Raw genomic sequence first — 10,730 nt, 5'->3', positions numbered from 1 at the left:
CAGCAAAAGGGCAGCTTGCATCAGCAAAAGACTCTTTGTGCGGGAGGAAAATGCTTCCATTAGTAGAATGGATCTACAGGATGTGACCCATAATGATCTAGTCATGCCGCTTTAATTACTTTGCTATTAAAATATGTAGGTTAAAAACAAGTCACTAATGTCTCTTACTAACCTACATAGTAATTTCCATTTTTCTCGTGGATACAACACACATGCCAGTGTGGTGTTGTGGTTAAGAGCGGCGGACTCTAATCTGAAAACCCGGGTTCGATTCCCCGCTCCTCCATATGAAGCCTGCTAGGTGCTTTGGGCCAGTCACAGTTCTCTCAGAACTCTCTCAGCCCTCTCAAGGCAGGCAATGGCAAACTGCCTCCAAATGTCCTTTGCCTTGAAAACTTTCTTCTTGACTTATGTATGGTTTGTGGAGGGGTTGCCAATAGGGTTGCTAACTGCCAGGTAGTAGAAGGAGATCGCCTGCTAATTCAACTGATCTCCAGCCGATAGAGATCAGTTCCCCTGGAGAAGATGGCTACTTTGGAAGGTGGACTGTATGACATTATACCCAGCTGAGGTCCCTCCCCTCCCCAAACTCCACCCACCTCAGGCTCCATCCCCAAAATCTCCAGGTATTTCCCAAGCCAGGCATGACAATCCAGGTAACAAGCTTCACTTCTGCAAGCATAATGTAGGTCAGCTCCTCATATTCTCCTCTCTCTAGACATTTAAGTATGCTGTTTATGAAGCTTCTTTTGTGGGGTACAGAGAGTGGAGGAAGGAAAGCCACAGAAAAGAAGGAGACTCAAACAGGCTTGCAATTGCCTTCCCTTCTCCTCCTTACAACAGACACCTTGTGAGGTAGGTTGGGTTAAGTTTGGAGTGACTAGCCCAGGGGTGGGGAAAAACAGAGTTGCACTTACCTGTAACTGTTGTTCATCGAGTGGTCTTCTGTGCAGTCCCGCATGGAACCTTTTTCCTGCCAAGGGCCATTTGCACATTTGTAACATCATTCGGGGGCCATATTAGGTGTAGATCTCCCAGTTGGGGGGGGAGAGGCTAGGGTTGCCAGGTCTCCAGCCACCACCTGGAGGTTGGCAACCCCAGGGGAGGCCACGCAGAGAAGTCCTGGAGGGCTCCCCCGGTCCTCCCCCCTCCCAGGCGGGAGGGCAGCCAGCGGTGGGCCCGAGCAAACGAGGCGCCAGGGAGGCGCAGCCCACAGTCGATCAGCAAGGGAGGAAGGAAGGGAAACAGAGAAAGAGGAAAAGGGAGAGCGGAAGAAAGAAATGGAAAGAGGGGGAGAAAGAAAAGGACGGAGGGAGACAAAGAGACAGAAAGAGAGGGAGAGAGAAAAGCCTTCCCCCACGTACACACACACACCCGCCGGCCCCACGCAGCCTGGCCCCAGGCTCCATGCCTTCCCGGCCTCAGAGTCCACAAAAGGCCCCCTGAAGCCCTATTGGCTCCTGCGCGCATGCTCTGCCATAGGGAGACGCGGGCCTCTTCCCCCCCCCCTTGCTGCTCAACAGCCGACATGCAGCAAGAGGGGCTTACAGTGTGCCCTGGCTGTCAGTCGGCGAGAGGAGGTCCAAAGGGCGCCGCAGCACCCCTGCAAGCCGTGGCCCCAGGAACACCCTCAGGGAGGGCCGCCCTATGCTGCGCCTCCGCGGCGGGGCCCCAGAGCTCCCGAGGGCCACAAAAAATGTGTGGCCCCCGGGCCTGAGGTTCCCCATCCCTGGACTAGCCCAACGTCACCCAGCAGGCTTCATGTGTAGGAGTGGAGAATAGGGTGGCCAGGTCCCTCTTTGCCACCGGCAGGAGGCTTTAGGGATGGAGCCTGAGAAGGACGGGGTTTGGGGAGGGGAGGAACTTCAATGCCATAGACCCCAATTGCCAAAGCGGCCCTTTTCTCCAGGTGAACTGATCTCTATTGGCTGGAGATCAGTTGTAATAGCGATAGTACCTGGAGGTTGGCAACCTTAGTGGAGAATCAAACCCGGTTCTCCAGATTAGAGTCCACCACACATGTGGAGGCGTGGGGAATCAAACCCAGTTCTCCAGATTAGAGTCCATCGCTCATGTGGAGGGGCGGGGAATCGAACTAGGTTCTCCAGATTAGAGTCCACCACTCTTAACCACTATACCACACTGGCTCTCACAAGCATGTGGACTTTCCCCTCACACGAACCAAAAAATAAATGTTGGCACTACGAAGGAGTTAAGATAAACAAAGCATTGATTTTAAAATTATTCTGCAATGTTTGACCAGAGTTTCAGAATGCATACACTCCTAATGGTCCCATTTTCTGGGGGCTTTACCAAATTATTGGGACCTGTCTCTGATGAAGAAGAAGAAGAGTTGGCTTTTATGTGCCGACTTTCTCTACCACTTAAGGGAGACTCAAATCGGCTTACAATCACCTTCCCTTTCCCTCCTCTCAACAGACACCCTGTTAGGTAGGTGGGGCTGAGAGAGCTCTAACAGAGCTGTAACTTGCCCAAGGTCACCCAGCTGGCTTCATGTGTAGGAGTGGGGAAACAAATCCAGTTCTCCAGATTAGCCTCCGCCGCTCATGTGGAGGGGTGGGGAATCCAACTGGGTTCTCCAGATCAGAGTCCACCGCTCCAACTGATAAATCGCTATCCTCAGTGTTGTCCCTGATTCCCGCTTCTGCTGCAGGAAATGCCTTTCAAAACATATACATTAGAGTTCTTCAGGTCTGGCTGCCAACATAAATCTGCATGCGCAGCTGCATCTAAATGCTAGTGTTCCTTTCCCTATCTGTCTGTCCAGATACGACATGCTGCTGAAAGCATTAGGCTGCCGTTATCCTCTAGGTACAAGCTGTCCCATTGTGAGAATAAACGTTCTTAAATGTTAAATGTGTGTGTGTGTTTTTAATGAGACGCTTGCTAACATGGCTGCTTCGTAAGTCAACGCAGGAAGAACTATTATAGAGTTAATAACTATACCAGGTAGAGGGGAGACTTCAGCCATGTGTCAAGGGGACTCAAGTGTGGTGCTCGGTGCGAGAACAAATGTGTTGCGAGAACGCCAGAGTGTCCCTGTTCTCATATGTGAGCAGAAGAAAAAGCCGTGTTGGATCAGACCAAGGCCCATCAAGTCCAGCAGTCTGTTCACACAGTGGCCAACTAGGAAATCCACAAGCAGCATCCTGCCTGTGTTCCACAACACCTAATATAACAGGCATGCTCCTCTGATACTGGAGATAATAGGGATGCATCATTACTAGCATTCATTTTGACTAGTAGCCATGGATAGCCTTCTCCTCCATGAACATGTCCACTCCCCTCTTGAAGCCTTCCAAGTTGGCAGCCATCACCACATCCTGGGGCAGGGAGTTCCACAATTTAACTATGCCTTGTGTGAAGAAATACTTCCTTTTGTCTGTTTTGAATCTCTCATCCTCCATGTTCTGCAGATGACCCCGCGTTCTACATTTATGCCCACTCTCTCCATACCATGCACAATTTCATAGACCTCTATCGTGTCTCCCCTTAACCACGTTCTTTCCAAGCTAAACAGCCCTAAGTGTTTTAACCGCTCCTCATAGGGCAGTTGCTCTAGTCCCCTGATCATTTCAGTTGCTCTTTTTTCTGCACCTTCCCAAGATCTGAAATATTCTTTTTCAGGTGTGGTTACCAGAACTGTACACAGTATTCCAAGCGTGGTCCCACCATAGATTTGTACAAGGGCAGAATGATAGCAGCAGTTGTTTTCTCTATTCCTTGTCTAATTATGGCCAGCATGGAATGTGAAATGTTGAAGGTACAAAAGTGTAACTGGGATGAATGATCTAACCAAACGTTTCAGAAACCCATTATTTATAAATCGGCAGAGCAAACTATTTCAAAGTTGCCACTGAAAGAGTCTGCATTAACCTCTCACAAAAACTGCAATCTATTAATGAAATGCAGAAATGAAATGTTTTAACATTCAGGCAGAGAACCGGCTGGACGGAACAGACTACAGAATAAAAATGCCAGGGCAAAATCCTAATTGCACGGGGTGGAATGAGGGTTGCCAACCTCCAGGTACTAGCTGGCAATCTCCCGCTATTACAACTGATCTCCAGCCGATAGAGATCAGTTCCCCTGGAGAAAACGGCCACTTTGGCGATTGGACTCTATGGCATTGAAGTCCCTCCCCTCCCCAAACCCTGCCCTCCCCAGGCTCTGCCTCAAAAACCTCCCGCTGGTGGTAAAGAGGGACCTGGCAACCCTAGGTGGGATGACGGAGTGAGGAGGAAGAAGGAAAGAAAAAGCAACCTGAAATACCTCTTGGCTGCTCTAAGGGAGCGGCTCCAGTATGAGTAAATAGTGTAAAGTCAAGCAAGATAAGTCAACAAGGGGTTGTTCGGAAACTTTGGAACTGGCTCTGTAAGCAAGCTGGCTAAATAAAGCAACCTTGATCACTAAGCAAACCCGCTCTCACTCACGGACCAACAGGGGCATTCCCACATGCGGAAATGCATGGATACACACAGATGTGTGTGTGTGTGTGTGTGTGTGTGTGTGTGTGTGACGTGCCATGAAGTCACAGCTGACTTATGGTGACCCCGTAGGGCATTTTGTTGAGATAGATTGCGACAAATCGTGATCTTGTGGATCATAAATTAGACACACGCACACAAAGTTCAAGTTCACATTGCTTTCCTTCAGTAAATATAGAGGTTTACTATATAAAAAAGAGTTTAAGCTTGGAATATAAATTAATAACTCATATCTACAATTCGTTTCCTAAACTTTTGCCAGCAGGTGGATAACAGGCTCCAAGGCAGGGTGTGCAATCTTTTGGCTTCCCTGGGCCACATTGGAAGAAGAATTGTCTTCGGCCGCACATAAAATACACTAACACTAACGATAGCTGATTCATAATGTTTTAAGTAAGTTTACGATTTTCTGTTGGGCTGCATTCATAGCCGTCCTGGGCCGCATGCGGCCCAGGGGCCACAATTTGGACAAGCCTGCTCTAAGGCTTGTGTGTGTGTAAAGTGCAGTCAAGTCGCAGCCGACTTATGGCGACCCCTTTTTGGGGTTTTCAAGGCAAGAGACTAACAGAGGTGGTTTGCCAGTGTCTTCCTCTGTATAGCAGCCCTGGACTTCCTTGGTGGTCTCCCATCCAAATACTAACCAGGGCTGACAGTGCTTAGCTTCTGAGAACTGACGAGATCAGGCTAGCCTGGGCCATCCAGGTCAGGGCAAGGCTTAAAACACAGTAAAGAATATAGTTAACATTATCTACTTGAGGAAGAAGAAGTGAAGTCTCTTATTAACCAAAATGGCAGTTCCACTGAAGCTTCTGGGATCGCGCCAGAACATCACATAACCAATAGCCTTGATCTGTCCAATCGACCCTTGCCAAGTGGCTAGCACCAACCCCGAGTCAATGTAAACAAGACACAAACATTTACGGTAACTTTTTTTTGTAATCCTGGCAGAGACAAAACTCGTAGGCCCTTTTTTGCATGGTAATTAGCAGCATGTTCCAGGCTGAATTGCTCTGCATGTTTTTTTTAAATTTTGCATGCAGAACCGTCATCCCGGAAGTGACTGCGAAGCCAGCGCGTACCTGCTTCGCATTACTAAAGAGCCCATTTAACGCGATCTTTGCCGCGAAGAATCCCTCTCAAGGAACAATGCAAAACAACAGAGGCGTGTTAGCTATGCATATACTAATGGCTATGCTAACAGGAACAAAGGAGCAGGCGAGTGGGGGAGCGGAACTCCTTTTGCATCGTGAATAGGCATTTTTAAAGTCGCATTTTTAAAAAGATCTTTGAGCGAGCATCAAAACTGACCATGCAAAAACGGCCATAGACTAATTCCCAACACTTTCACAGCAAGAGACATTCAGAGGTAGTTTGCCATTGCCTGCCTCTCCATAGCGACCCTGGACTCCCTGGGCGGTCTCCCGTTCAAGTACTAACCAGGGCTGACCCTGCTTAGCTTCCGAGATCTGATGAGATGGGGCTAGTTTGCACCCAGATATACACAAGCACAAACTGGAGACATAAACAAATAAAAGATGCAATGTTTGACTAGAGAAGCAATATAATAACTAACTAGATAAAATCTTCCTGTCTTCTCAAAGACTCCACAGCTGCCTGATATGCTGGGCCAATCATGCGCTCTCAGCCGTACTGACTTGAGCTAGGGTTGCTAACTCCAGGTTGGGAAATGCCTGGAGATTTCTCAATAGAGGCTGGGGTGGGTGGGGAATTTCAGAGGGGAGGGACCTCAGCAGGGTCCCTGCAAAGCCGACAGTTTCTCCAGAGGAAGTGATCTCTGGAGATCAGCTGTAATTCCAGGAGATCTCCAGGTCGCACCTGGAGGATGGCAACCCTACCTACCTCACAGGGTTGTTGTGAGGATAAAACGGAGGAGAGGAGAACAATTCAGGCTGCTTTAGGTCCCACTTGGGGAGGAAAGCGGGGAATACATTCCCATGTATCCGTATATCTTGGATTATCCTGTTTCCAGTGGGCTGTCTGCTCAGTATAGCAGGATGAGGTTTTGGCTTCTGTCATCCTAAGATCTTTCTGGGGGACCCAGGTTTGAATTCCCACTCTGTCACGGAAACTTGTTGAGTGACCCTGTGTCAGTCACTCCTACTCAGCCTAACATACTTGAAATCCCCCCCATACTGTTAGTTTTACACAATAGACCTCATTAAGGTTTATCCAATGTGAGTCCTATGAGGTATCAATAAGGAGGGGTGGGGGAGAGAACCTTTGTAAGCAGATAAGGCACAGCAGGTTCGGTCCAAAACTGGCACTTTTTTGGATTATTATTTAGACAGCAGCATCAATATGCGTAGCTCTTGAAAGAGTAACTGAAGCAATAAATGATGGTCCCTGCGTTAAGGGTTGTAACTTCTGTAAGGAAACTTGGCTTTCTTCAGACTGATCTAATTCTCAGGGTAGCTGCAGCCACATCAGCTTCAACCTTTTTCCCCCTCTGGCAGGCCTCTAGTCCCTTTAACTGCAGAAGCAGAAATTTAGGGAGTAAAGCAGAAAGCATTCAAAGTGATGGGTGAAGCTTTTCTTGCAAGACCTCTGCTTCTCACATGAAGCTGCTTTCTACTGAAATCAGACCCTCGGTCCATCAGAGTCAGTATTGTCTACTCTGACCAACATCTCTCCAGGGTCTCAGGCAGAGGTCTTTCACATCACCTACTTGCCTAGTCCCTTTAACTAGAGACGCCGGGGATTGAACCTGGGACCTTCCGCATGCCAAGCAAATGCTCTACCACTGAGCCACAGCCCCTTCTCAAGCTGCTTGTCAAAGCTTCATCCCAATCCCTGGAAGTTGTTAAGGCCAATAATGCAAAAAGTGGATCTTTTATTTCTGTCATTGGCTATTTATTTTTATTTATTTATCTGGAGAACCGCTGCCAGTCTGAGTAGACGATACTGACTTTGATGGACCAAGGGTCTGATCCAGTAAAAGGCAGCTTCATGTGTTGCATAGGACAGAGATGAAGATGCCCTGCACTGAAGCATGGGTTTAGGCTATTTGTATACGGCTCACCAAAGCGACGTCCAATGGGCATCTGTATGGCGTCAGAAGCAGAGTTAGTGCCACCTTGTTTCCATGCTGTGTTGTTGCTTATATTTCATGATCTACCCCAGGGGTGTACATATGGCCCACGGGCCAGATCCGGCCCGCTGAGACTCTTATCCGGCCTGCGAGACAGCCAAGGCAACTGCCCCCCCGCCAATCCCGATCTGGGCTGACGAGGCATGGCCCGGCCCAAGAGACATTTATGTCATATCCTGCCCTCGTAACAAATGAGCTCGACACCCCCGATCTACCCAAAGCTTCACGCACTGGAGATGCAGCTCTGGACACTGCATATTTAAGGCAAAATTACATTCAGTTCTTAAAAATGCATTATTCGGTATTAATCTAATTTCTTTACACCACAGATGATGAGCAATCAGAATAAACATTAACCTGAAATGTGTCATTCCAAAACGAGAATAAAAACCATTCGAAACAGAATAATTATATTTGTTGTGCGCCTAAAATAGCTAGGCACCACGCAGAGTTAAGATAAACAAGCCTCTTTCACAACCTTATCTGGTGGTTAGAAATCTGTAATTTTTTCCACAGTTAACATTTGCATAAACGAATTCCCACACGGTGAAAGAGGTATTGAAGACTTTCAGCGGGAAGAATGTATGGGGGTAGCTTTATTTCATGCATTTATACAGGTATTAGCTCAGAGGAATGGAAGAGATTTCTAATCTCTATAAGATGGAATGTGCAAATTCACCGTTAGAGGTAAGTAAGCACGGCTATGATGTAAACCTCTAAGCTCAGAACAGTTACTGCCATTCAAGAAAGCATTACAGCAAATGAACTTTTGAAGGTACTGGCATCATTAGGAAATTCAGTGATGGGCTATGCATTCATTAAGGGAGCAAGGACCAATCTAGTTTATTTCAATTCGTTACTAATTATATACAGCCACCATTTAACATCATCTGATCAGCTAGATTTCAGTTCAGCTTTTGATTTATGCATGTTTCGGCATCTATGATGCAACAGTACAGAATTCCTTGAAGGAAAATGATTCAGGGCTGATCTACGGGGTGAGCCCCAAAATGTCTTTCCCTGTATAGGAGGCCAACGTGGTAACACAGAATCTGAAAAGTTCTTCGCTCATGCACTGATACAAACACACACATACACAAATCTCCTAGAGGTTAACAATAGTCTGTTTCTTCCACTGACTAATGCCTGCTCATGCTTAGTGGAAATTAGGGTTGCCAGCTCAGGGTTGTAAAATTCCTAGAGATTTGAGGGGTGTAGGCTGGGGAGGGCAGGATTTGGGGAGGGAGCCCTGCAGGGTATCATGTCATAGAGTTCACCCTTCACAGCTGCCATTTTCTCCAGGGGAACTAATCTTGGTGGTCTGGAGATCTCCAGGTACTTGGCTGGAGATCCTGGAGGTTGGCTACCCTAGTGGAAACTGGTTCATGGAGAATTTTTAAAAAAATGTTTAGCTCAAACCTTCTGGGTCTTTGACTTTGTTTAAAAAACAAAGAGATTTGGATCCATAAGTTGGTCACAGCAGATACTCCTTTAGGAAATCATCCATCTTTCTGGATAAACAACTTTCAGTTCTGATCGGGTTGCCAACTCCAGGCTGGGAAATTCCTATAGATTTAGGGGTGGAACGGAAAGGGACTCAGCAGGGTTTAACGCCATAGAGTCCACCCTCCAAAGTAGCCATTTTCTCCAGGGAAACTGATCTCAGCCACCTGGAGATCAGTTGTAGTTCTGGGAGATTTCCAGGCCCCACCTAGAGGTTGGCAACCCTAAGCCGGGGCCTAGAGTTCTCCCGGAATTACAGCTGCAGGGATCTGTTCTCCCAGAGGAAATGGCAGGTTTGGAGTTTGGATTCTACGGCATCACATCCTCTCCACGATCCCTCTCATCTAAGTTCTGCCTTCCCCAGGTACCACTCCCAAACGTCTAGGAATACCCAGTGCTGGATTTGCCCCTCCATGAACACATGAGGAACTGGGGACATAGAGATTCCATAGAGAGCACAGAGACATAGAGAGCCGAGGGTTCCTTCTTACAGCCAGCTCAAGGGATGACTCATTGATCAAAAGGCATGTTAAATTGTGGAACTCCCTGCCTCAGGATGTGGTGATGGCTGCCAACTTGGAAGGCTTGAAGAGGGGAGTGTTCATGGAGGAGAGGGCTATCCATGGCTGCTAGGGAAAATGGGTACTAGTCATGATGCATCCCTATTCTCTCCAGGATCAGAGGAGCAGGCCTATTATATTAGGTGCTGTAGAACACGGGGAGGATAACGCTGCTGCAGTTGTCTTGTTTGTGGGCTTCCTAGAGGCACCTGGTTGGTCACTGTGTGAACATACAGTTGGATTTGATGCGCCTTGGTCCGATCCAGCATGACCTTTCTTATGTTCTTAGATAATCTTCTTCATCGAGGAGAAATCTAAGAAACTGACATATGAAATGCTAGCAAAAACTCTCATGCTATCTGAGTAGCTGAGTCCCAGGTAGCTTTTCAATCTCCTACTGCAGAGGATTTCAAGAGAAAAATAACCTTCATGCGCAAAACTCTCCTCGGCATGTCGCCGTTCTCTCCAGCCAAGGCTAATTCACTTTGGTTAAGGACCAACCCCATCTTTCCCTCCTTCACTCAAATGCCAGCAATTAACACTAGTTAGTAATGGTATTTGTAACACTGAGAAAATGAAGCTATGTGGCAAAAGGTTAAAGACATTATACAGTGAGTTATAACCCATTAACTTTTTGAAAACTGAGATGTTTTATCTTTTACGCTCATCATCGTTACCCAAAATAATCTACCCCAGCTGCTCGGCTTTTCCTGACTTTGTAACCTTTCTTGGCTATCTTCAGTGTTTTGTCTGAGACGATTACCAGGTTGGATTTCCTCAGAAATAGCTCTTCAGCCATCCCTGGTCCCATTTCTCTTTGACTCTGCCCTCCAGGGGATCACGTGAATGTGTACATGCACCATAAGTGTGTATTGGTTAAACCAGTCTTTCTGGCTCCTACACGATACAAAAGTTTCTGCTGCTTGTAAAGCAAAGTCTTTATCCTCCGAAACCTAAAATTGGCTAGTTCATAAAACTTACGCCTGGCTAAACACGTGTCAAAAGGCCAGGGTGACAGCAGTAAAATTGTGAAAGAGTAATCATTTTTGG

The sequence above is a fragment of the Euleptes europaea genome, chromosome 4, assembly GCF_029931775.1.
Source record: "Euleptes europaea isolate rEulEur1 chromosome 4, rEulEur1.hap1, whole genome shotgun sequence".
NCBI classification, from domain to species: domain Eukaryota; kingdom Metazoa; phylum Chordata; class Lepidosauria; order Squamata; family Sphaerodactylidae; genus Euleptes; species Euleptes europaea.
Note: the sequence above shows the minus strand (reverse complement) of the source record.